Source organism: Tursiops truncatus, chromosome 4 (assembly GCF_011762595.2).
Source record: "Tursiops truncatus isolate mTurTru1 chromosome 4, mTurTru1.mat.Y, whole genome shotgun sequence".
Classification (NCBI taxonomy): Eukaryota; Metazoa; Chordata; class Mammalia; order Artiodactyla; family Delphinidae; genus Tursiops; species Tursiops truncatus.
Window position 1 is genome coordinate 137,081,842 of NC_047037.1, and position 26,727 is coordinate 137,108,568.

Here is a 26,727-nt window from a genome sequence, read left to right on the forward strand (position 1 = left end):
CTTAAATCAAATTCCAGAGTTAGTCTGAGATCCCCAATTTTATTTTGGCTGGGAACTTGCTGTAGTGGAGGAGGAAGGTGGGAGATGGTGAGGGAGTGAGCGGGCCATGGTAAGGGGGAGTAGCTGTACCAGTGGAAGAGAATCATTCCAGCATTCACAGGATTAGCGATTTTAGGCAATGTGGTTGGTTGTCTGCCCAGATCCTCTTGGATCTCCTTCACTGCTCATGGGTGCCCATTCCTACACTTTTGTGTGTATTACTTCTGATGGCATGGAGCTCCTACTGCCATCTGTGTAAGCCTGCCCTTGGACCATGGGAGCCTTTTCTTTGCAGATTCAGGAAAGCAGAGCACTTGGGAGATTGCATGCCCTGCCGCTCCTACTCCTAGCAAAGGCTGACTGGGGCAAGAACATGAAACCCCCATTACCTCATCACCCAGTACCCAGTACCCTTACTACTTTCACTCCAGAACTCCCTCCAGAATCAGGCAGGGAACTGACCTTGGCCTGAAATCTCACCCTCACTTGACTTCTTCCCTTCCCCCAGCTGGCTTCCCCCACCCAGAGGAATCCTTCTTTAATAAATTGCATGTGCAACCTTGTCTCAGCATCTGCTTCTAGAGTGCCTACTTCAAGACAGGATTCCAGCTTGATGGTTTTCTAAGACAAGCTTCTCACTGGAAAAGGCCAAAGGCAAGCAGGTCCCCGCCTCTGGCCTGCAGAGTCTTGAAATGATTGAAATGGACATCCTTCATCCTCCACGGCTCACTTACCTTCCAAGAGGACATTTTACAAACCTCTGATGGGGATTGTGGAGGCAAACTGGAGAAAACTGCCCAAATCTTGCCTAGCCCGTGGACGATGCTTTAAGCGGCTGGGGCCATCGGAGGTTTCGAGAAGCTTTAAAAACTGACATAACCCTCCATAAATAGTTCCATATCTAACCCAAGTTAAATAGATGTAGTCAAAGGTAAAAATGTGTATTTTTTCCTCTCATCACACTTCAAGGTTTTTAATGTCTCAATTCAAGCCAAGATGAAAATTGGAAGCAAAACAGCCTGTTTTTTTGTTTTTTTTTTTTTCTTTTTAGGAAATTATTCTTGGGAAATGGTTCTTTCAAAAAAGCTGGTTCTTGTGATCTCTTCTGCCCAGTTTTCAAACATCTTTTTAGAACTTTGATTAAAAATCCAGACTTTAGATGTATATTCTTTTCAAATTTGACACTTACAAGAGTCTTGCTTTCAGTTAAGTGGGAAGAAAGAGAGAAAGATGATTTACTGAGCAGTGATTCATGTTATTTTTTTATATTAGGCTAAAAGATCAATAACACTGACCATCTTCCATTACAAAATGATTAGCCGTGTTCTTTGAAGAAATTTTATATGGTAGATTGCAGAATCTACGCCTTAGAATCAGAATGTGAGAAATCTTTTGCTTACTGGCTGGGAGGGAGATGGGGTGACAAAAAATGTTTTGTCAAGATTAATAGTTTACCTTATTCCCCTCATTTACCCTCAGAAATTTCCAGAAATACTTACATGGATCATCCAGTTATTAAAACATGCAGCATAAAATCTGTCCCCTGTGGCAGAAATCTCATGGATGCTGATTCTAGAATTTTCCCACTCACCTCTCAAATCTTTAATCATGTGTTTATAATGCCTTACCTTCTTTTGCGAATTCTGTCAGATCTAAAATACCGTCTGATTATTGATATATCCTCAAATGAAAAAGAACAAAAACAGGTTAACATTACCAAAGTGAGAAGAGTATATTGTCTTTTGTGTCTCTGTGTGTGTGTGTGAAAGTTGCCTCCTTTATTGTTTTTTTAAAATTAATTTAATTTATTTATTTTTATACAGCAGGTTCTTATTCATCTATTTTATACATATTAGTGTATACATGTCAATCCCAATCTCCAAATTCATCCTGCCACCTCCCTGCCCCCGCGTCCCCCCTTGGTGTCCATGTGTTTGTTCACTACATCTATGTCTCTATTTCTACCTTGCACACCGGTTCATCTCTACCATTTTTCTAGATTCCACATATATGCATTAATATTTGACATTTGTTTTCCTCTTTCTGACTTACTTCACTGTGTATGACAGTCTCTAGGTCCATCCACATCTCTACAAAGGACCCAGTTTCATTCTTTTTTATGGCTGAGTAATATTCTATTGTATATATGTACCACAACATCTTTATCCATTCATCCGCCAACAGGCGTTTAGGTCACTTGTGACCTGGCTATTGTAAATAGTGCTGCAGTGAACATTGGGTTGCATGTGCCCTTTTGAATTATGGTCTTCTCTGAGAGTATTGTCTTCACATGTAAATTAGTTCGTGTGTTCATACTACTTTGGACTCACTTTCTTCTTTCATCATTTGTAAAGATTGTGTGATGAATGAGCCCGAGCTCTGCTGTGTACGGCCCTGTGAAAACTGCAGCTTGCCAGGTGGTTAGTACTGCGATTATAATTCATGCGGTGTGTTGCTTGATACTCAAAGGAATCTACACATGCACATGTATGCCCACAATAGACCAATTTGAGAAAAATGGAGCCTAATGAAAAATGCATGGACTGAGTGTGAGAAGAGCTGTTTCGAGCCTCAACCCACCTCTCTCTAGCTCTGTGACTTTGAGAAAATCACTCAGCGTCTCTGGCTTCCACTTCCTCACCCTTAAAATGCAACTAATTATGCCTTTGGGTCTGAGCATCCAATTAATCACATTTCTGAAAGAGCTTTATAAATTGAGAAAGAACATTCAAATGTTAGTTTACTAATAAAAGCTGAAATGGGAAAAAAATATGCATTAAAAATAAGAATTAAAGTTCACTTGTAACAAGCCATACCATCCGTTTATAATCGTTCATCGATCTTCTTGACAACTTTTTTTTTTTTTTTTTTGCGGTTCGCTGGCCTCTCACTGCTGTGGCCTCTCCCATTGCGGAGCACAGGCTCCGGACGCGCAGGCTCAGCGGCCATGGCTCACAGGGGCAGCCGCTCCGCAGCATGTGGCATCTTCCCGGACCGGGGCATGAACCTGTGTCCCCTGCATCGGCAGGCGGACTCTCAACCTCTGCGCCACCAGGGAAGCCCTTCTTGACAATTTTTTAAGGGTCTATGATGTGTCAGGTGTCCCTCCAGGAACATGTAGCAAGCCAGACAGGCGTGGTAGAGCTCTGAAAAGGAGCACAGACAGTAAATGATAAAGAGGACAATTTAGACAGTGCTAAGTGATACACAAAGTGAGAGGGAGAGTTGAGGTACAGAGTTGGATTGGAACCACGGGAGATGAAGAGGTAACATTTGGGCTAAACCTGAATGGTGATAAGGGGTTGAGCAGGTGAATGAAGATCTGAAGAAAAGCATTCCAGGCAGAGGGAACAGCTTGTGCAAATCGTCTGGGGTGGGATATGGTCAGATCTTGAATGCTGCATTTCCCCTTTTTTGTTTTTCTCCATCTCTGTGTTTACCTGTTTTATATGGGACTTTTATAATACCTTCCCTCCCATGAGATCTATCTGATTTTATGGATCTGGAGGAAGACAACCAGCTTGAAGAGGTCTGGACCTACGTGGCTTCTTCAAGTCCTGAGCCTCTGGGAGCCCAGGGTCTTCTCTTAGGGGCCACTGCACTCTTCCCAGCAGAAGAGGAAACCATTGCTTCATGGGAAGGAAAAGGACAAAAGGATGGGGACAGGTGCATGTTCCCACTGGGGAATCAGGGGCAGGGGATGATTTATACCTGGGCTTGGGATCAAGGGAGGAAGTAGGAGAAAATGGGGAGGTCTCAGACCTTCCCCCCCCCAGCCAAAGCAGAATAACTCCTCAGGCTTTCCTGCCTTCAGTTAGTTCAAGGCCCCAGAACAGATGCAGCTGAACCCAGGGTCAAGGAGAGGAGATGCACAGGAGTGTGGAACCCAAAACTCAGGAAAGCAGACATATCATTTTCTTCCAACAAATCAACTCACTCCCTGTTCCCTCCAATGTGAAGCAGCTGCAGCACCCTGGCCCCGCCCAGGTGTCTGTGTAAGAGACTGTGTGAGTGTGTCATCATCTCCATGGTGACAGAGGGTCTTTGCTTCCCACCAAGGTATTGCCCCTGGACCAGTGCAGGGGATCTCATTAGGGAAAGTGCCTGTGGGCATCTTCTCCCTTAGGGTGTACCAGGGTCTACTCTGGCCACAGGACAGCTGGTGACAGGCAAGGGCTGTGGACTGGCGTCCCTTGGCATGATGGCTGCAAGAAACTGCTTGGTGTAGGAAGGACACACAAATGCATTCCAGAATTAGGACCATTTCTCATAAAAGTGCTAGACTCTGTGGACCAACGCTGGGATGATTCCAACATGGAATCTCATTCCCAATTTCCATGCTGTGGAAGAACTCGATTTTACCCATATCTATCCACCTTTTTATGTTTTTTGATCAGGGAAAACAAAGGCTATAGAAACAAATCAATACAGCCAGAAGGAGATTGAATTAAAAACATAGAGTGTCCATCTGCAATGTTTGCTTATACGTATATTTGATATATGCATTATCTATATGGGTTCATCCTGATTTTCCCAGGAGGAAGGATTTTTGTTAATATTCACCTGGAGTGGGGAGAGGGAAGAGGAGGAGAGAACAGGAGGTGAAGGAGAGCTTGTTAAAAAGTATAATCTGGTTATTTATTTATAGTTTATTTCCGCAAAGGGACCTTTATAAAGGCTGTGATAAGAGTGGCCAAAGTTTCTTAAAGATTAACTGGCATTCTTTAAAAGGGCATTAGTTTTTTTTTTTATGCAGGTGTTTGGAGAACTCAGGACTGGGTGTCCATCAGAATATTTTGCCGGTCTGTAGATTCCCTTAAGACACACTGCTGACATCGTGGTCTCCTTTCTCAGATTCCTCTCTCTCTCTCTCTCTCACTTTCTCTCCTTCCCTCCCTCCCTCCCTCCCTCCCCCCCTCCTTTCCCGTTCCTCCCTCCCTCCGCCCAATCTCTCCCAATCTCTTTCTTTCTCTCTTCAGTTCCTTCAGGTAAATCCTACTCCGACTTGTACCAACTTGTTTTTGACTGACAGTGCACAGCGAGAGCGTTTTCTCCATTCTGAGAGAACCTGAAGACCTAGGCTTCCCAAGGCGACCTGCGTGGAGGACTCATCTCCTCGCCTTTTCATAACCTCGCATCTAGCCAGGCGCCTGCATTCACCAGTCCTCGCAGGTAAGAGGCACAGGCTTAGGTCAATTCTGGAACATGCTGCTCGCTGGAGGGATTTCTGAAAAACTTTCCTTCCAAAGGTAATGAAAATGTTGCGATTCTTTTGAAACTGACTTAAATCCTTCAAGACTTCCAGGCTTATCTGGGGGAATTTACAAGTGCTGTTTGCCTGTGGAAAACGGGTTTTTACTTAATGATGGGGCAAGAAAAAAAAAAAGGCTTTATTCATGCCTGTAAAACAATAACCAGATGTTGTCTTGTTTGCTGTGGGTGTAAGTGATCTAGATGGAGCGAGAAGAATTACTCTGTTTGCAAGTGTTTTTTTCTCCTAGTGTCTGTGAGAGCAAGTTTGTTATTGATTTTTAGTGATTACATGGGTTTTTTGCGTCGTTCTTCAGCAGTTATTTTCCTTAGTCGGCGGAGAAATCAGTTTAGCTTGGCGTAAGGCGAAACCTCGCCGGAAAATTTTAAAATCTGTTACCTATCCTTATAAGAAAAAAGTAATGTAAGTTTTCTGTGGTAGGTATAAGGAATGTAAACAATTCTGACTTTGGAAACATTAGGAACCTGGTTCACAACCCATGGCTAATGCGTTTTATAACCTGTGTATAATTTCATGGGGGTCTAGACGGTTCTCAGCTAATCAATGTTATACTGGGTGAAATTTCCACATTGTTCCTGTGAAGCTAGTTTTTTTTATCTCCTCTGCACTTCCGCATTGAGTTGCCTGAAGGAAATAAGAATGTGCTGTTCAACAGAAATCTCTTGACCTCATGATTTCTTTAAGTCGCAGGTTAGGAAACTTACAACAAATGCGATGTTCAACTTGGCAAAATTAAAGACCAAAATTAGTCCTACTCAATTCAAATCTTTAGATTTATTTCTTCTCATCAGAAAATATCTTAATCTTTTTGTTTGTTTGTTTATCTAAAGGAAGGATTTTGAAAAAAATATTACAAGTGATTCTTGAAGTTCTTTTTTTGAAACCTCAAAATCACACTCACACACACACAACTGCTAATCCTAGATCCTATTCCATTCTGTCCTCTCTCATAAATGTTAAAATAAATATGTAATGATCTACGATAGCCTTAGGTGATAAATTCTTTCAATTTAAAATTGTCCTAAAAATCAAAAGAGAAGAGTCAAATACAACGATCATGCATTTTTAAATGCCATCATTTTATGACAACTAAGTGCTTACCTTACACACATCTGCCCTCAGAACTGTTTTCCCCAGGTTTTTTTTTTTTTTTTTAGCAGTTTTCTTCCTTCCCTAGTGATAAATACAGTAAATGGCCAGGCAGGGAGCAACGCAGAGGTCATATGACTGGTCTTTGCAAACGTCTGGAGAGTAGAAGAGTTTCACCAAATCACCAGTCATCTCAGAAACACTAATCAAATAACGGGGCTGACAGGTTCTCACTGAATTAAGTAAATGCCTAAGTAGTTTGGGGGTTTTCTAGAAATAGACTTAGCTGAATTTGGCGATTCTGGTTGCTTAAGGAAAACACATTTTTAAAAACTCCTCCCACACTCTCATCACTCCTTCCTCTCATCAACCGTTGTGGTCATTTTACGGAAAGTGCTATTTCCCCAATTTCCTCTCCTGACACTTAGAACCAGTGTAGACAGCCCCATGTTTGGGGGAAAAGAGACAGAGTGAGACCCCAGGCTTCCCATGCCCACGGTCCCGAAGAGCTGAGAGAAGCAGGTCTGCTGGATCCTTCTACTCTCGCTCTGCCCTTGTGTGAAGGAAATCTTAAAAGGGCTGAAGTTTCTGGTTTGTGTGTGTGTGTGTGTGTAATTATGTACCTGAATGACAACGTGCTTTGTACAAGAAGAGCCACCAATGTGTGGCTTTAGGCATCAAAGACAAACATTTTCGGACTTAATCACTAAATGTCAAGCATTTGAAATCTCCTTTCCTGCCACACCCCCTCTCATCTGTCAGAGACGCGGGGCAGCCCACTGACTTCCTTCCTGACTCTGCTTCAGAGTCCAGAGATGTTTGTGGAGAGTATTTGCCTGGTGGACGCATCAGAATCTTAGGACCAGCGCAGGAGTCTGCAGAATGAACCGTAAGCATGCTGGAGCTGCTGATGACAAGTCCCTGGGAAGGCTTGTTTAAGGCATATAAAGCTCCCTAGTCATGCCTTTCAGCCTTTACTCTGTAAGGAATTCAGCTACCGTCTTCTCCCCTGCAACCATTCAAGCACTTCACGCCAGAGTAAATCAGGTATCTCCAATTGTGCTGTTTCAATTCTTCTTTTAAGTAAAAAGAATTCTGCTCCAAAAATAGTCAGAAAGCTATGGCCAGAGTTAATGTTAGCTTTCATGCTCGCAAAGAAGAGTGTGTTGCTTATTAAAGGGTAAGTGAAAGACGCATATCAGACAGGGATGATTCTTTATTCTCCTCTCTCCTGCCCTTCACCTTCATCTTGTAGACGCACCTTGGGAGTGGGGCTTGGGTGCAACTGGTGTGGCCGGGCTGGGTACGGGGAGAACAGAGGAGCAAAGCGATCCAAGGTGGGTGTGTGTGGGGGGGCTTGCTCTGTGCCCCTCAAGGATGCAGTGCCATGGAAGGGGGCGGATCTGACCCCAAACACCTGGCTCTTTCCTGCCGCTCAGGTGGCCTCCTGCTGCCAGTTTTACAGACAGAGAAAGCACTGTGTGGCCAGAAAGAGCAGCTCCAGAAGTGCCAAACCTTCCCACAGCTAAAGGAACTAAGGGCAGCCCACCTTCCCCACCTTGAAATGGAGAATTGAGAGAAGAGAAAATAACTTAAAATCTGAAAGCGAAGGTTCTGGGAAAGAAGTTTTATTTGCTAAGCATTACTTTGTTAAGATAAAAGGGAAAAAAATGAGCATATAGACGTTCCTGGTAAAAGACAAAGCAAGAAAGACGAATCTGAAAATCTGCCCTCCCTGCAAAATGCTCTTTGGGCTAATGCAGACAGCAACGTGGGCACCTCTGCTCACAACGCAGCTGAGTCCACGTAGAAATTCCCACTGTATTCCCAGGGCTTTTTAACTAAAAATATTTCTGCTTTTCTCATAAACAAAGGTCAGAGCTTGTGAGGGGTCTGTACACCTGCCTTCCCTTCATTTGGTACCGTGACTTATCTGGTGAAAGGATTCATAAGCCAATAGTCACTGCAACCCAATTGGACTTTAGAAATTCACACCTGGCCTAATTCCAGAATAGTCTGTGGTCCCACACCTAAAATTCCATAACACAGAATTCCAGATATTTCAGTCCTATTGGAAGATGAACTAGGGTTGCCTGACCAGGCTCACAGAATCAGAAGATACACGAGAAGGACAAAACACACTTGTCTGTAGGAACACACCTGTCCATGGGAAACAGTGAAGTAGAAGAGCAGGCCCGTGTTACCTGGGGGCTGAGGACCCAGAGGAGCCGTTGAAAGGAATTAGCAATAGAATAAGCACGGTTTTGTTTGGTTCTTCCGCATGACCCCACAGCTCAGATTCAGAGCAATCTAGAAGTGTATTGATCCACATTAAACAAGGCAAGCAGTTCCTTCCATGGTGGCCTGATCTGTAGTCACATGGCTGCATTGGCTACTTAGGCTCCCATTCGGGGTTCCGAGTTCAGGGAAGTGACATCCATGGCCTGACTGTGACCCTGGGATTACAAATCACTCTAACCCTCAGTCACTGTCAGGGCCATCGGAATGAATACAAAAGAGGTGGCTTGGAGGAGGAACTCTGCAGAAAAGGATCCAGTTCTCAGGGCCCAGGTTTGGGTTTGGGTTTCAATCCACATCCTGTTTCAGCCGAAGTTGCCCTGCTGTGGGGCTGATGACTATGAACTTCTTGTGAGTTTTCTCCAGTGCCGGGACCAGAGGCTGATCAAGATTTTATGGAGCTTGAAGATTATACAATTTTGAGAGCACTCTTTAAGGAAGAGGAATGCAAAATTATGACTGTAGAATTAGGTACAAAGCTTTGAAGAAGGTTGGTACAAGGGAGGAGCCCTGAAGCTTGCATTTCATTAGCTTCATGACAAATCCACTCTGTGTCCTACGTCATAAAGGCCCAATACTTGTTTCCTGCAGGAATGGTTGAATTAATTTATGTAAATTTTAGCTGCTGGTTGCCCTCTAAGTAACTCTGAAAACTGATAAGTGAAAATATCAAATAATTGTGATTATATACATCTAATGATTGGTGATATATGGAAGACTGATGTGGGTGATACCTAGAACATTTCTCATTTCACTGGCACAATGCTGTGAAATGTAGATCCTTGTACTGTGGTCATAAACGTTAGGTTATAACTACCCAGTGGTAAGATGCTAATGGTAAGATGCTATCAAAACTCCTACAGCTGAGTATGTGGGAATTGAAATTCATGGTGCACTTTTTCCATTTGAAAAGTCCTCAAGTTAAAAACGGAAGAACTTCGCGCTAGTCGCGGGCCTAGAACCTAGAAAGATATTAAAGGCATCAAGAACACACTTCTCTTTTAATAGGCTTGAGGCCTTGCCCAGCGAAATATCTACGTGTCTGGCAAGGGACAGCCTCTTCTATTTCTATGAGTGCTGTTTCCAGCTCCAATCGCAGTTATCAGTATCATTTCTCAGTATGAATGCTGGCTAAACCCATGCCTGCCAGGCCAAATAATGCTCTCACTCAGTGAATTTTACGTCTTCAAATATTGCAGATTGGTATCTTGCTCATCCTAGTCTCCTGCCAAAGAATGCAAGGTTGGCTCCCCGAATGAATCTGGCTTTCTTACTTCCTGAGTTACCCCTTTGTCTGGCCCTAGCTTCCAAGAACACATTTGAGAAGCCTATCATTTGTTTTGAAATATCATGAAATTTGACATCATCACTACTTTTCCTACAAATCCTATCCCCACATACCTGCTACAAGTTAAAAATATATACATATGAGCCCAGGAGCACCTGGCTCCTTTATTAAGAATTCTCTAAATACTGAGGAATGAGAAGCTGCCCTGTCCTCGTCCTAGTTTCAAAAGTCCATGGAAAGAATTTATGTATAAACCAATAGTGAGCTACATCACATGCAGACATATATATGCAACTAACAAAGGCAGCGAGCGTGGATATGTATTTAGCCATAACGTTAATAATGACACTAACTGTGTAGGTATAGAGGAATTTATTCCAACGCCAACAATGTCACAGTACAATGCTGCTTTATTTTCAACATCTTGTCTTGTTTAGTAAATTTCAAATCTATAATTTACACTTAAGGTCCATAGTAAAGATTAAGTGTACAAACAATTGCCCTCTAAACAGTGTTGCCATGGTGACAATGATCTTAGCACCACCCTTTAACAAAGGAGGTGGGTATCATATTCATGTGACTCCATTATCGTCCACAGGATGTCATGATAATCTGATTAGGGAACACTCAGGGTTTCACCTCTTAACACCACAACTCACCTGATCCCTATTGGCATGGGGAGGTGAGGGGACTGAGGGGTCCACTCCAGTGCCTTCGTGACTCAATCTCTTGGGAACTGGGGGAAGACCCCTTGGAAGCTGGCCCTCTACTTCTTGTCTTAGGGGTCTAGGGGCAGGAGCAATCCCCTAGCCAGAAGGCTGAAGGAAGCATCCCAAAACACAATCAAGTTTGACAGTAAAGCAGCATCTCTCCTGGGAAGTTCTGCTGGCCAGCAAGTGGTCCTGCGGAGAGTTCTGTGTAATTCTTGGCTTACAGGAGATAAGAAGGTCTATACTCTGATAGGTTTGGGAAATCTGTCATAGTCTAGAACTCCCTCTTAGAATGTGCCAGTTATCATTACCATATTAAAAAGTCTAAGAAATCCAGCAGCAAAGGCATCCTTTAACTTTGAATCCCAAGTTGTTTAAACCATGTTGGACTACAAAACTGTCTGCCGCCTCCTTCCGCCTCCTTGTAACTATTATTCACTCCTCTGACTAATACTTCACGCAACCCCATGGAGGACACTTTTGCAGGCTCTGATTGGAAAGTTTTCACATACTCCAGGAAAAGAACATGTTACAAGTTTCATACTCCACTTGGCTGTGAGTTGTACTTTTGGGACCTGTAGGTGACTGGCCAGCCTTTGGGATTACAAAGTGGCCACCCACAGTCAGCTGCAAATAATTTATTTCCTTTTTGTCTCTTTGTTTCTTTATGTACATCTTATTCCCAAAAGGATTCAGGTGAATTTACAAAGACACATCCACATACCCTCACACAAATACAATACTAATTAAAAGTAGATGGAAAAGAAAAATAAGAGTAAGCCTCAAAGAAGTAATTTGATGAAATCATTTACTTATATGAGTTTTAACCTATTTTTAAAAACCACAAATTAATGTACCCTGACCCACAGCAGTGGAATCTTGTTTGTGACTTTAGAATTCAATGTATATTTTAAAATATGCTTCATATTTGACCCTGGAAATCAATTAGGCACTCCTTGGATCTAGTTTTATGTGCACCATATTTTATAATTCTTTTAAAAGACAATGTTAATTCTGCCTCTCGAGATCTTTTTCTTTTTTTCGTTTTCTCACTATTTCTATAATTTAATTGTCTGTAAGTGAGGTTATAAACTTTCTCCATCAGGATGTAGCTGGTTCACCCCACTTGGTCCTACTTTGCAATCGCCTGTCTACTTGTGTCTCTCCCCTACTGGGTCGTAAGCTCAATGTCCACGGAGGTTTTACCTGATTCTTCCTCTGTGCTCCCAGAGCTTGGTCCAAATAATTCCTTAGGCAATGCTTGTTGAACCAACATGCATTGACACCGAGGCAAAATTTCTGCTGTAATTACATCTTCAGTTGAACCGTGACCTACATCCGTCCCATCCTGTAAACATAGAGCACAGGACTTTGTATCTGAAGTGTTTTGAAAATACATGTATCTGAAAACTCCTGACTAGTGCATTTTCTCCCTTGATGACCATTACAAAGGGATAGACTGGCTGTTAGAATCACTTAAAGGGGGCTATTAAGGAGGGAGACATATTTGTATGAGTGAGAAGAAACAGGCCACCAAGTTACAATGTAGGAGTTTGTGTGAGCCCCACGGAGGGAAAATAGGAAACACGCAGAGTATTTTGGAAAGAGGAAAATGAAAATAAAACAGAAAAAGTAAATGCAGAGCCAGCAGGGTTTGGTGTGGCCTGAAAGTTTGATCCTGGAGAAGAAAATAAAGGAAAGAAAGGAATGAAAGAATCTACTGCAGTCTTGGGGAGGAAAGGATGATTTGATCCATGGCGTGACCCATCCAGGAGACAAGGGAATTCACATCATTTCAGTCTCCCTCAAATGCTGTGCTTAGATACAGTCTGTGTTAGCATACCTGCGGCAATGAGGGTATTTGGCTCGCAATGTGTTTTAAATTTTAAGATGAAGAGCATTTTCTAAGATTTGCCCATTTTAAAGATGAAATATTATAGGACTAAAACTTATAAGAGCCACTTTTCTGTGATTACAATCAAATGCATTTCATTCCGACTAGGAGTAGTGGATGCCAGTACATGGTGTTTCAGAGTCTGAGGCTGCATGAGGGTTGTATAGTTAAACATACATTTTACAGTTATGGATTTTAACTTGTCTAGTCCAATATCCTGGGAATGGTCTCTTAACTAGCCTTTTTTGCATAGCACTCTGTTTTGTATTCAATATCCGAAGAAACGGTTTGTGACTTCCTAGCGCTATATTGGTCAAAATGTATAATTAATCAACTCAGGAATGTGGCTGGTTAGGCTCTGACACTCAGTTCTCTCTACCTGGTACACATGTGCCGGCAGCTTGCTCTGCAGGAGGCTGGAAGGCTGTGTCTCAGAAGATACAGGAGGAGAAGACTTAGTCTTTAATCTCAAGGAACTTCCACCCCACTGCTGGGAGGAGGTGTGGATGGGGATGCAGGTGGAAAAATAGTAAGAAATACTCAAAACACATGAAGGGCTGTGCTGCCCGGCAGAATATGATGAGCATTACATGAAACCTTGACAAAAGCCTGAGGAGAGTCAAAGAGGGAAAGATCAGATCTCTTTGGGACAGTTGGGAAAGGTCTTGGAGAGAACCTTGGAGCATGAATAAGACTTCGAAAATCAGGATATGGGGAGGAGAAGCCATCAGGGGTCAGGAGAAAGGCAGGCACAAAGGTACACCTGAAGGGAAGGGCAGGGAGGCTTGCAGTGGGCAGAGGGTTGAGTCTGCTGCAGAGAAGGAGTCTGGGAGTCATGACAAGAAGCTAGATGACGCTGATGATGGTGGACACTGCTGAGTGCTCACCAAAGGCCAGATCATTCCAGCTGTGTCTTAATCCTCACAACCACTGCCTATCTGGGAGGCTTTCTTATTAGCATTGTTTTAGAGATGAGGAAAGCAGAGAGCAGAGGTTCAGTATACAATCACAGGTTTCAGACGGTGTGATCCTGGGCTTTGAAGTGAGGCCATCGGTCTCTAGAGGCCACACCCTGAAGTTTTGCTCCCTGGGAGATGAGCCTTAAGGGTAAGCTCGTTGGGAAGGGCTGTTTGGGGTTTCATAAGCAATGAGGAGTCACTGAAGGTTTTGCTTGAGCTGCACTTTTGAATATCAGCCCAGTAGTGAAGACCATGTGACTTGTCAGAAGGGTATTTTGAGAGGCTGGGCAAAGGGACTGGGGAGTTGGAGCAGAGCAGGGGAAGAAGAGAGGGAAAGAGAGACACACACACGAGATACACTAAGAAGGTAGGACCTCTGGGCTCGCACTAATTAGGCAGGAGTGAGGGAGTGTCAAGACACACAGGTGGGAGAATGAGGGCACCATTGATTGGAACCAAAAATCAGGAGAAGTAGTTGGATGCAGGGAGAACAATGTGAGTTGTGTTTTGGACGAGTCGGTTCTGAGCAGTTCTCTATGGGAGGTGAACCAGGGGACATTGGAAACGCAGATTGAATCTAAGAGGAGGCACAGGTAAAGAAATGGGGCCAGAACCGGTCGAGGGAGTAAGGTAGAGGATGCTGAGAGAGAATAAAGAGAAATAAAAGAGGATGACTAAAAGACCCTGGGGGATATAACTGGGGGCGCAAGAAGGAAGAGGGAAAGTCCACCAAGCAGAAAGAGAATGGATAATCAGGGAAGCAGATGGATGACCAAAGAGTCTTCTGACCCAGTAGCAAAAGGCAGAAGGAACTTTCTGAAGACACTGCTACTAATACCTGCCCTGACTCGCACATCAGAGAAGTGGAGAAGCATGTTTGGGAACTGAAGAAGAGAAGCAGCAGAGAGTCTAAAGGTACCAGCAAGAAAAGATGTTGCAGGAGGGCTTGGTAGCGCCATCCCAATGTACTCCCCAGAAAGAAAGTCAGATGAATTGAGAGATGATCGTTTGGCTGGCCAATCAGAGTCTCAGAGGCCAGGAGGATGGCTACTTCTACTCGTGTTAGTGACATAAGTGTCTTTTCCTCTATTCCCTGTTCTAAGTATGGTTAATCTGCTCCCGCTCCTCTTTAAAGTCAGGCAAGTTATTCCATAAATTAACATCTATCATGATTTTAATAGTCTGTGCTTAGCTCAGAGGGTGGTTACATGTATTCCCAAAGGAAGATTCCAGCAACTCAGGCCCCTGGGAACTGGGTGAATACCTGGTCTCTGCAAGTTATGTGCTTTAGTTTCCTGAGACACTCTGGATAAACTACAAGCCCATTCTTTTTTTTTTTTTTTTTAATAAATGTATTTGTTTATTTATTTATTTTTGGCTGTGTTGGGTCTTCGTTGCTGCACGCGGGCTTTCTCTAGTTGCAGCGAGCGGGGGCTACTCTTCATTACAGTGCACAGGCTTCTCATTGCGGTGGCTTCTCTTGTTGCGGAGCACGGACTCTACACGAGCTGCAGTAACTGTGGCACACAGGCTCAGTAGTTATGTCTCATGGGCTCTAGAGCGCAGGCTCAGTAGTTATGGCGCACGGGCTTAGTTGCTCTGCAGTATGTGGGATCTTCCCGGACCAGGGCTCAAACCCGTGTCCCCTGCATTGGCAGGCGGATTCTTAACCACTGCACCACCAGGGAAGTCCACAAGCCCATTCTTGAATGTGTTTCCAATCAAAAGGGAAAGATAATGCAGCGTCCAAATTTGCTAGTTACTGACATGATTAAAGCAAGACTTTTCAAATTTATTCTTTTATAAGATCGGAGACCTTTTGAATACAAACAGGATCTGACAGATAGTCTTAACGATGGAGAGAGAGAGCAGGCTGGGCCAGTTCCTTCAGAATGATTCGTTGTTGGCTTTGAATCTACAGTTTCAAGTTTGTTTTGCTGGGACTATCTTCTACTTTTTCGGTGTTGTAATGGGATTAAGCAAAACTTCAGCAAAACCTAAAATGCTATATTATAGTAGTTTTGAAAAATATGTAGGTGGATTTTTAAAAAAGTCACAGTCTTAATTTCTTAGCAAAAGTCAAATGGGTAGTCTTTTGGAAACTTCTGTCTTAAAGAATATGAATATTTGATGAGTTCTTTTTTTCAATTTATTATTGAAGTATAGTTGATAACTACAATGAACAGCAAAAGGATAAACATGAAGATGTAAAAGAGGACATAAAAATCATAACATTTGGGGGAGGGGAGTAAGAAAATGTAGATTTTTTTTTTTTCAGAATGTGTTTGGTAAGAGTTCCTGAAGCCCTAGAGAAAAAAAGTTGGGAGAGGAATGAGAAAAGCCTCAAGGTAGATAACGGTGGAAACTTGACAAACAGAGGGCTGTCTGTGAAGAGGGGCAGGTTGGTCTCAGGAAAAGACTTTGGACTTGGGAGCTGACATTCCTGGATGTGAATTTCAGGTGTGCGGGCTCCCATGGGTGAGATGCACTGACCGTCAGAGCCTCAGTGTGTACTGTAGGGTGTATGGGAAGCAATCAACAGATGTTGGTTCTTTCTCTCCCCACTCCTGGTCGCCACCCTCCCCCACTGATTCCTCACCACCACCCCCACTCCCAAGGGCAAAGCAAGGCTTTTCTTTAAGGCAGCTGGTGAAAAAATAAAGTTAAACTTGGGAGTGGAATCCCTGGATTGGAGTCTTCACTTCTGTGCTGTGTGATCCTCCGAAAGTTATCTAACTTCTTAGATTCTCATCTGTAAACTTGAAGAAATTCCTACCCGCAAGAATAAAACAGGAGTGTTCGATGAGCAGATTTTTGTAAAAGTGTGGGGAAGTCACCCCTGTTTCTATGAATCATTAGGGAACAAATATTCTCAATATGACCCAAAGCAACCCTCCTTTCTTCCCTGAGGACCTAATTCCCTTTTTATACAATTCTGCTTTTTAGAAATTACTTTATAAAGAAACTCACAATTCCAGAGTCTAGGTTACCACCCTTACAAAATCTGCAAGCAGCTTTTTAAATATTTTTAATTTTTTAAAGGGATTATACCCCTGTAGCTACTCAAACTTTGATGAAGGAGAGTTTAGTTTTGGCAGGACTAGCTTACTGGGTTTCCCTCTAGAAAAGACTGTAGTTCTCGACGCAAATTGAATCAGAAATTACCCTTGTAATTTTTTTTTTTTTGGTCCTTCATTCTTTTCTGTTAAAAATACATAGAAGCATTAAAAGGTAACTTTCTCCTAGGTCTTATAAGGAGAGAAGAGTGACAGAGAGAAAGACTATGAACTTGGCATACCATTGAACCATGCTCTGGAATTTGGGCGGGTCTAGGAAAAAGTACTTCAGTGGAAAGCATATATGGGTGTGGGAGAATTCCCTGTAAACTATAAATTGACTACATACTGCACAGGCTGGTGTGGAAAGAAACCACAAGTCTCCCAAATTCAGAGAAGAGGAGACAGAATCAATTTGGCATCAAGAGAACACCAGGTGCCCTTGGGAGCTGGGGATGTTTGCAATTAGTAGCAGTCTTAACTAGTTCCATGGAACCCAGTAGTCGTAAGCATCTACTGTGGTGTCCTGCAGTTACCCGTTCCAGGACCTGCTTATCGTCAAGGTTCTCCATCACCTGACCTCAGTTACCCATGCTCTGTCCCTACCCACTCAGGCCCCCTGTTCTGTTGCTTCTGGTTTCATCCCATCTTGTTGCCTTTGCCTGCAAGGTCTCTTCCCTAATAATATAAATATTCAAAGTGTATATATGTATGATTTTTCAATACCTTTTTTAGAGCAGTTTTAGGTTTACAACAAAATTGAGAGGAATGTACAGAGGTTTCTCATACACCGTCTGCCACCACACATGCACAGACTCCCCCATTATCAACATCACTCACCAGATGGTAGAGTTTTCTTACCAAGAGTGAACCTACACTGACATCAAAAGTCCATAGTTTACCATATGGACTCACTCTTGGTGTCGAACATTCTATGGGTTTGGACAAATATGTAATGACATGTATCCATCATTACAATTCCATACAGAGTAGTTTCACTGCCCCAAAACCCTCAGTGTTTCCCTATTCATCCTTCCCTTCCTTCTTAATCCCTGGCCACCACTGATCTTTATCTGCCACCACAGTTTTGCCTTTTCCAGAATGGCATGTAGTTGGAATCATGCAGTAAGTAGCCTTTTCAGATTGGCTTCTTTCACCTAGTAATATACACTGAAGTTTTCTTAATGTCTTTTCACGACTTGGTAGCTCATTCTCGCTGGATATTTATGAGAAGACCAAGACAACACTTGACTCCTTGTTCTTTATAGTAAGAGGGTAAAAAGATTTATAAGCAAGTTAATGTTTAAGGGAGTGTGTAACTATTTTATCACCTGGGTCACATGTACTTCCATACATGCCACATGTCTTATAAAGAATTTTAAATGTAGCAGATAGGTCTCTAGCACAATTTCTTGAAGAGCCAAAGATAGTTCCTAGTGACAGCATCACTCTCGTCTCATGGAGCCCAGTCTCCCGAGGTACCAGAAGTCACCAAAAGCAGCAGGAGTCTTAGCTGCAGGAACGTCCATCTTCCTAAATCTTCTCAGTGACAAAACTGGACGGGGTGTCTTCCAAGACAGATGTTCTTATAAAACTGCCGTACCTGATTAAATAAGCTGAAGTTTGGAGTCTGGGCTCTCTGTGTTTTTTCTTGAAATTTCACTTCATAGAAAGTTAAAGCTTAAAGGATTTTCAGAGAAGTGAGTGTGACCCTCTCTCCCATTACAGATGAGGACACTGAAGCCCAGGGGGTCATATGACTTGCCTGGGGTCTTGCAGCACATAGAGAAGCTGGTTCTTCTAACGGTGCTTGAGACCCCTCACCAGGGCTCCTCTTATCCCAGGAGGAACCCAAGAGGAAAAGATGAACCCCCAACTCAGGGGGATGCCAAATAACTGAACCGTCTTATAGTTTGGAAACAGATGAGAGGAGTGAATGGAAAGAAATAGAAAATTAGTTAGACATTTGCATGTTTTAAAAAGATAGAGGATTCCTGGGACTTCCCTGGCAGTCCAGTGTCTAAGACTCTGTGCAGGGGCCAAGGGTTCAATCCCTGATCCGGGAACTAGGATCCTGCATGCCATGCAGTGTGGCCAAAAAAAAAAAAAAAATGAAAAAAAGAAAAACAGAAGACTCCTACTTTTCCTAAACCATTGACATTTGTCAATAGTTCCTTCTCTGAACTCTCATTCCTAAGGTCAGTCCTATAAGGAAAATCTCTGGGAACTGGGCTGAGTGGCATGTTAGTATTTTTCTTATCAGAATGTAGTGAGCCCATGTACTACGCTGCTTACACTATAGAATCACCCAGGCCCTGGCTGCCGGACCTGGTCATTGTTACGATGTGCAGATTGCCCACATCCTGTCCTGAGGTCATCATGGGAACAGACTGTGCAGGGAAGAAACGTCTGTAGAAATGAATGGAGAGGTCATCGCAAACGAAGGTGCACGGGATCCAGCCAATGTCGTGGGAAGTTTCTAGTGGGTTCCCATTTGTTTGTGATAATTCTCCACCACAAGGGGCTGCTTAATTACCTGACATTTTAAAAACAAACCACAAAACCCGTGACTTAGTGCCACAATCAGACCCACAAGGGAAAGTGTGAAGCCCCAGGTTGGCATTGAGAGCTGCTAAACTGTGAGGCTTCCCCCGATGATTTCCCAAGGTCCCGGTGCCCTTTGGGTAGAATTCAGGAGAGAGAAAGACCTTCCAGTGTCCCCTAGCACCTCTGAAGAATAAGAAAACTCTGTGTTGCCTCCCAGGCCTCTGTGGTAATTCTGCTTGGCAGTTTTTTTTGTCAAATAGCTTTAAGAAAAATCTGGAGCTATATCAGATATAATTATCTTATGATGCAAGGGGACAGTCTTTCATGCATAAAAAACAAGTCTTGTGCTAGAAAGCACTCGTGGTCCAAGGGCTCTATCCTTGGAGGTGTGTGAGGGCTGCTGGGGTAGGGACAGAGGCCCCTGCTCGATGCCCAGTTTCCACCTCCGGGTGGAGGGCACATCCGGTCCACTCTCTCGGCTGTCACGTGAGCACAGAGCCTATAGGTGCGGGTTGCAAACCAGTCTCCCAGCACCTCGAGCCTCCTCCCTGCAGAGCCAGCCTCCTTCATCACTTCCCCAGATGGCTGGGATCTTCACCTGAGCTGGGCCCCAGCACCTGGACTCCAGGTAAGACCCCCAGAGTGCTTCCTGCTAATTACCCTGGGTGGTAGAGAAGGAAGGGGAAAATAAAACACCCAGACCTCAGAGGACCAGGGAATTTCCGGAAGGTCCAACCAAAGTGATTCATCTTGACCTCAGGCATGATTTTCTTCTCTACGCTCCACTCTTTTCAATTTCAACTCATGTATATCTTACTGATTTGAAGAAAACTCCAGTGCTTAAAAACAACTAAGCACTACTCAATGACATTGTAAATAAAATAGAATATTCACTTGGTCAGAAAAACAAGTAATTAAGACTTGTACCTTATACTGTAAGACTGAAACCCGAATTTATTTGCATAAACAAAGGCCTCGGTATAAAACTAAAATGCAGTTAGTTAGGCCAAAACCTCCTTTCAATAGTAATATATTGAACATGCTTCTGTAAATAGCAATTAGCTATATTAATCCAGATGAAATTTACAAGCAAATAACTTGCAGAGTTAGTGCTGAGTTTTGACCCTTAAAGACCTTGATTTCAATGACAACATGTATAAAAACGCAGCTTTTTGGAAAAGCATGTATACTTAGGTTCATTTCTTTCAAGATCACGTATATTATTATTCACAAGTCACAATGCATATGGAAAGTGATACGATTTTTCAAGTATTAAATGATGGTAGCTCGCTAGCACCCCGTGATCATACTTTATCTTAGGCTTTCAGAATCTACCCAAGGCCTGGTTAACTCTTATTCACAAATTTTGAGAGGGATACAAAAAAGGACTTACATATAGCACAAGGAACTATATTTATTATCCTGTGATAAACCATAATGGAAAAGAATATGAAACAGAATGTATATATGTGTGTGTGTGTATATATATATATATATAAAACCGAATCACTTTGCTGTACAGCAGAAATTAACACAATTGTAAATCAACTATACGTCAATAAAATAAAACATTTTTAAAACGGTCCTGCAGATATTACTCTAAATTATTCTTAGCTCTGTGAGAGAAGTCACGTTTGCATAACTGTATCTAATATCCCTACCTACTCTTATCCTAATATTTGAAAAGCTCCTTCCCTTCCCCCACCCCCTGAAACCCTTTGACCAATATGTCTCCCTTTTCTCCCATTATTCACAAAGCAATTTCCCAGGCCTGCAAATATTAGAACCCATTCATCTCTAATCATCTTCTAGTCTGTCCTATCAATGTCATATCAATGACCTACCAATTACTCTGCTCAGTTACCCACGACACTTGAGATTTCTCCCACCAGTATTAAGTTGTACATTTTCACAGGGCAATTTATTTTAAAATCAAGTTGATCCATAAAACTAAGGATTTTGCATGCACAGATTCCTGTTTGTTCTGCAGCTGCATTTCTGAACGCTAATAGTTAAACATTAGATGTAGATGTTAAGGAAGCAAATTAACTCAGAATTTCACGTGTGCCCTCAGGTTCAGCACTGACCATGCTGGGAGAGAACTTTGAGGTCATTTTGTCCAACCCTCTCATTTTACAGATGAGGAAAACAGGACTAATTGATAGCTAGTTATACCAAATTACAGCTCTCCTGAAACAAGATAGCAGAGTTAGTAGGCTTCTTAATGTGCTCAATTACTACCTGGATTCCATGAGCTGATGAGGCTGCTGTGACCTTGAGCATTTCCATTCTGTGGTTTTCAAATGTTTACATTTCTAATGTGGTATTTGTCATCCCGAGTCCCAGGCACCTTTTACCATGGGCGGTCTTGCCAATACCTAACTCAGAACAGCCCACCTCTTCCCTCCTCAACGTGTGGTTGAACTTCTTTCTTCAACTCTTATTACTTCACCTGTGTGCTTCTCAAGAGCCAGCACAGGTTTGTTCGACATTTTTCAGCCTTGTTCCTCTTACACCAAAGGACCAAGACATCAGTCCCCAGACTAAGGACAGAGTTCCTCAAGTTTCATCCTCAACTGCTCAAAAAATTTTTATAACTTATCTTTTTTCCTCTGCCCCACAACTGGAGCAGAAGCTTCATGGAACAAGCATCTTGCCTGTACTCTTGAATCCCAGTGTCTACAAGAGTCTGGAAAATAGTAGGTGCTTGACACGTACATGTGTGATGAATGTAACCCTTGCTCTCTTAGGGAATCATTTGTCTCCCTCCAATCTAAGACTTTGCCCCTGGGAGCATCAGTGTCCCTTTGTTCACCCTCAGATCTCTGACCTCTGGATCATGTCCTCACTCTCAAAATCGTGCCTCCTTAGTTGTCCACTCTGATGAGTCTACAGAGCCGTGCCTTCTGCTGGCTGCTCCTCCTCAAGCTGCTTTGCTAGAAAGTTCTCTCTCTCTTCAGTACAGGCAGTCCCCAAGATTCTGCCCTCAGCTGCCTTCTTCTCTCGGTATTTTTTTCTTTTTTGCAAATCTCATTGACTCATAGGTGATCAACTTCTACTTCTTGGGCAGTGATCCCCAAATCTCCATTGCCAGCCCCCAATTTATTTCCTAGAGATGGACTCCTACCATCAGAGCCAGAGCCAACCTCATCGTGTTATGGTCAATACCCTCTGCTTTTCAGGCAAGGCGTCCTCTTCATCCAGGCACCAAAGCCCAGAGTCATTTCAGCTCTTGCTCTCCACCCTCCACTTCACATCTAAGAGGTGTGTGAGGATTACCTGTTGGTGAACGTAGGTGTTGATGCCCTTAAGTTCGTGTGTTGCTTAATGAATATAGCAGCCTCCTAAATAATCTCTTTACAGCTGTTCCCTCCTTCTCAATCTATCTACCAGATGAGCCTGGCTTCTTTTGGCCTGTTGAAAGACCAAACTTTCCAGTTTGATCTCCATGGCCTTTTATTTTATTTTAATTTTAAACATCTTTATTGGGGTGTAATTGCTTTACAATGGTGTGTTAGTTTCTGATTTATAACAAAGTGAATCAGCTATCCATAAACATATATCCCCCTATCTCCTCCTTCTTGTGTCTCCCTCCCACCCACCTTATCCCACCACTCTAGGTGGACACAAAGCAATGAGCTGATCTCCCTGTGCTATGTGGCTGTTTCTCACTAGCTATTTTACATTTGGTAGTGTATATGTGTCCATGCCACTCTCTCACTTCATCCCAGCTTAGCTTTCCCCTTCCCTGTGTCCTCAAGTCCATTCTCTATGTCTGCATCTCTACGTCTGCATCCTGCCCCTAGGTTCTTCAGAACCATTTTATTTTTAGATTCCATATATATGTGTTAGAATACGGTATTTGTTTTTCTCTTTCTGACTTACTTCACTCTGTATGACAGACTCTACGTTCATCCACCTCACTACAAATAACTCAATTTTGTTTCTCTTTATGGCTAAGCAATATTCCATTGTATATATGTGCCACATCTTCTTTATCCATTCATCTGTTGATGGACACTTAGGTTGCTTCCATGTCCTGGTTATTGTAAATAGTGTTGCAATGAACATTGTGGTACGTGACTCTTTTTGAATTATGGTTTTCTCAGGGTATATACCCAGTAATGGGATTGCTGGGTCATATGGTAGTTCTATTTTTAGTTTTTTAAGGAACCTCTGTACTGTTCTCCATAGTGGCTGTATCCATTTACATTCCCACCAACAGTGCAAGAGGGTTCCCTTTTCTCCACACCCTCTCCAGCATTTATTGTTTGTAGATTTTTTGATGATGGCCATTCTGACTGGTGTGAGATGATATCTCATTGTAGTTTTGATTTGCATTTCTCTAATGATTAGCGATGTTGAGCATCCTTTCACGTGTTTGTTGGCAATCTGTATATCTTCTTTAGAAAAATATCTATTTAGGTCTTCTGCCAATTTTTGGATTGGGTTGTTTGTTCTTTTGATATTGAGCTGCATGAGCTGCCTGTATATTTTGGAGATTAATCCTTTGTCAGTTGCTTCATTTGCAAATATTTTCTCCCATTCTGAGGGTTGTCTTTTCATCTTGCTTATGGTTTCCTTTGCTGTTCAAAAGTTTTAACTTTCATTAGGTCCCATTTGTTTATATTTGTTCTTATTTCCATTTCTCTAGGAGGTGGGTCAAAAAGGATCTTGCTGTGATTTATGTCATAGAGTGTTCTACCTATGTTTTCCTATAAGAGTTTTATAGTGTCTGGCCTTACATTTAGATTTTTAACCAATTTTTAGTTTATTTTTTTGTATGGTGTTAGGGAGTGTTCTAATTTCATTCTTTTACATGTAGCTGTCCATTTTTCCCAGCACCACTTATTGAAAAGCCTGTCTTTTCTCCATTGTATATTCTTGCCTCCTTTATCAAAGATAAGGTCATCATCTGTGTGGGTTTATCTCTGAGCTTTCTATCCTGCTCCATTGATGTATATTTCTATTTTTGTGCCAGTACCATACTGTCTTGATTACTGTAGCTTTGTAGTATAGTCTGAAATCAGGGCATCTGATTCCTCCAGCTCCGTTTTTCTTTCTCAAGATTGCTTTGGGTATTCGGGGTCTTTTGTGTTTCCATACAAATTGTGAAAATTTTTGTTCTAGTTCTGTGAAAAATGCCATTTGGTCGTTTGATAGGGATTGCATTGAATCTGTAGATTGGTTTGGGTAGTAGAGTCATTTTCAAAATGTTGATTCTTCCAATCCAAGAACATGGTATATCTCTCCATCTATTTGTATCATCTTTAATTACTTTCATCAGTGTCTTATAGTTTTCTGCATACAGGTTTTTTGTCTCCTTAGGTAGGTTTATTCCTAAGTATTTTATTCTTTTTGTTGCAATGGTAAATGGAGTGTTTCCTTTCTTTCTCTTTCAGATTTTTCATCATTAGCATATAGGAATGCAACAGATTTCTATGCATTAATTTTGTATCCTGCTGCTTTACCAAATTCATTGATTAGCTCTAGTAGTTTTCTGGTAGCATCTTTAGGATTCTCTGTGTATAGAATCATGTCATCTGCAAACAGTAACAGTTTTACTTCTTTTCTGATTTGGATTCCTTTTATTTCTTTTTTGTCTCTGATTGGTGTGGCTAAAACTTCCAAAACTATGCTGAATAATAGTGGTGAGAGTGGGCAGCCTTGTCTTGTTCCTGATCTTAGTGGAAATGGTTTCAGTTTTTCACCATTGAAAATGATGTTGGCTGTGGGTCTGTCATATATAGCCTTTATTATGTTGAGGTAAGTTCCCTCTATGCCTACTTTCTGGAGAGTTTTTATCATATATAGGTGTTGCATTTTGTCAAAAGCTTTTTCTGCATCTATTGAGATTATCATATAGTTTTTATCCTTCAATTTGTTACTATGGTGTGTCACATTGATTGATTTGTGTATATTGAAGAATCCTTTCGTTCCTGGGATAAACCCCACTTGATCATGGTACATGATCCTTTTAATGTGCTGTTGGATTCTGTTTGCTAGTATTTTGTTGAGGATATTTGCATGTATATTCATCAGTGATATTGGTCTGTAGTTTTCTTTTTTTGTGACATCTTTGTCTGGTTTTGGTATCAGGGTGATGGTGGCCTCATAGAATGAGTTTGGGAGTATTACTCTCCCTGCTATATTTTGGAAGAGTTTGAGAAGGATAGTTGTTAGCTCTTCTCTAAATGTTTGATAGAATTCACGTGTGGAGCCATCTGGTCCTGGGCTTTTGTTTGTTGGAAGACTTTTAATCACAGTTTCAATTTCAGTGCTTGTGATTGGTCTGTTTATATTTTCTATTTCTTCCTGGTTCAGTCTTGGGAGGTGTGCTTTTCTAAGAATTTGTCCACGTCTTCCAAGTTGTCCATTTTATTGGCATATAGTTGCTTGTAGTAATCTCTCATGATCCTTTGTATTTCTGCAGTGTCAGCTGTTACTTCTCCATTTTCATTTCTATTGATTTGAGTCTTCTCCCTTTTTTTCTTGATGAGTCTGGCTAGTCGTTTATCAATTTTGGTTACCTTCTCAAAGACGCAGCTTTTAGTTTTATTGATCTTTGCTACTGTTTCCTTTATTTCTTTTTCATTTATTTCTGAACCGATCTTTATGATTTCTTTCCCTCTGCCAACTTTGGGGTTTCTTTTTGTTGTTGTTGTTCTTCCTCTAATGGCTTTAGGTGTAAGCTTACATTGTTTTTTTGAGATGTTTCTTGTTTCTTGAGGTAGGACTGTATTGCTATAAACTTCCCTCTTAGAATTGCTTTTGCTGCATCCCATAGGTTTTGGGTCGTCGTGTTTTCATTGTCATTTGTTTCTAGGTATTTTTTGATATCCTGTTTGATTTCTTCAGGGATCTCTTGTTTTTTTAGTAGTATATTGTTTAACCTCCATGTGTTTGTATTTTTCACAGATTATTTTCCTGTAATTGATATGTAGTCTCATAACATTGTGGTTGGAAAGATACTTGATATGATTTCAATTTTCTTAAATTTACCAAGGCTTGATTTGTGACCCAAAATATGATCTATCCTGGAGAATGTTCTATGAGCACTTGAGAAGAAAGTGTATTCTGTTGTTTTTGGATGGAATGTCCTATAAATATCAATTAAGTCCATCTTGTTCAATGTATCATTTAAAGCTTGTGTTTCCTTATTTATTTTTATTTTGGATGATCTGTCCATTGGTGAAAGTGGGGTGTTAAAGTCCCCTACTATGATTGTGTTACTGTTGATTTCCCCTTTAATGGCTGTTAGCATTTGCCTTATGTATTGAGGTGTTCCTATGTTGGGTGCATAAATATTTTCAATTGTTATATATTCATCTTGGATCAGTGCCTTGATCATTATGTAGTATCCTTCTCTGTTTCTTGTAATAGTCTTTATTTTAAAGTCTACTTTTTCTGATATGAGAATTGCTGCTCCAGCTTTCTTTTGATTTCCATTTGCATGGAATATCTTTTTCCATTCCCTCGCTTTCAGTCTGTATGTGTCTCTAGATCTGAAGTGGGTGTCTTGTAGACAGGATCTATATGGGTCTTGTTTTTGTATCCATTCAGCCAGTCTATGTC

The 26,727-nt window shown here is 41.9% G+C and overlaps 1 protein-coding gene across 6 annotated transcripts in view; it reads left to right on the plus strand.

The window, feature by feature from the left end:
- Positions 1-5,076: 5,076 nt before the first annotated feature.
- The window catches only part of KCNJ15 (potassium inwardly rectifying channel subfamily J member 15), a 55,526-nt gene continuing 33,875 nt past the window's right edge, over positions 5,077-26,727 (plus strand). For 4 of the 6 annotated variants that reach the window (XM_073804504.1, XM_073804506.1, XM_019923178.3 and 1 more), the window contains exon 1: positions 5,077-5,211. The gene's annotated coding sequence lies outside the window, so the exon portion shown is untranslated. Of the gene's footprint in view, positions 5,289-6,821; positions 7,448-26,727 lie in introns of those variants that run through there. The other 2 variants (XM_019923179.3, XM_019923177.3) reach the window with 2 other exon arrangements.